The following is a 617-nucleotide window of genomic DNA, read 5'->3' on the forward strand; positions in this document are numbered from 1 at the left end:
AGCAATCATTCATTATCCTACTCGTAGTTTCTCAGCGAAAAGAACCATCCCAACTAATACTAGTTCACCAGGACTTCCCTTTCGCATCTCAGAGTGTCCGTGGGGAATTTCTCCGGAAAGAGGGAAAGGAGGCAGTGATGGTCTGGGACGCCACCATTCCCGCCACGCCATGTAGGACCCAGATCCTGGCGCGCGGTCCCCGACCAGCCTCAGGCAGAGCCCGGGGATCTGTAAAGATCTGATCCCTTCTCCTCCCTCCACCCCCTAACCAGTGAAAAGAAAACTGGGCCCAGCCTCTGTGCTCTCATTCAACATACCCTCCTCCTCGCTGTACCCCATTTCTTCCCACTTCTTTCCCAATGTAGCCTGGTCCCTTTATCCAGTTCCGAGTCTCCGTAAACACCCTGCTCCCAACACACACACCCCTCCACGCTCCAGCCCGCGCCCCTTGAACCCCACTACACCCGGGTCCCTCCCCCTGGACCTCCCAGCAGCTCTAGCCCTCCCTGCGTGCCCTAGAGCAGACCGGCGCCGCGTCCCTGTACCCACAGGACCCAGGTCCTGCCCCACACGTCACACTCAGGTCCATTCCTCCCGCGACCTAACCTTCCCCGCGC

The 617-nt window shown here is 59.2% G+C and overlaps 1 protein-coding gene across 1 annotated transcript in view; it reads right to left on the reverse strand.

Annotated features, from left to right (window-relative positions):
* USP54 (ubiquitin specific peptidase 54) overlaps positions 1-401 on the reverse strand; it is a 137,749-nt gene extending 137,348 nt beyond the window's left edge. Inside the window, exon 1 of the mRNA XM_011991138.1 lies at positions 318-401. The gene's annotated coding sequence lies outside the window, so the exon portion shown is untranslated. The remainder of the gene's footprint in view (positions 1-317) is intronic.
* Between the last annotated feature and the right edge of the window lie 216 nt (positions 402-617).

Source organism: Mandrillus leucophaeus, unplaced genomic scaffold (genome assembly GCF_000951045.1).
Source record: "Mandrillus leucophaeus isolate KB7577 unplaced genomic scaffold, Mleu.le_1.0 Scaffold39, whole genome shotgun sequence".
Taxonomy (NCBI): Eukaryota; Metazoa; Chordata; class Mammalia; order Primates; family Cercopithecidae; genus Mandrillus; species Mandrillus leucophaeus.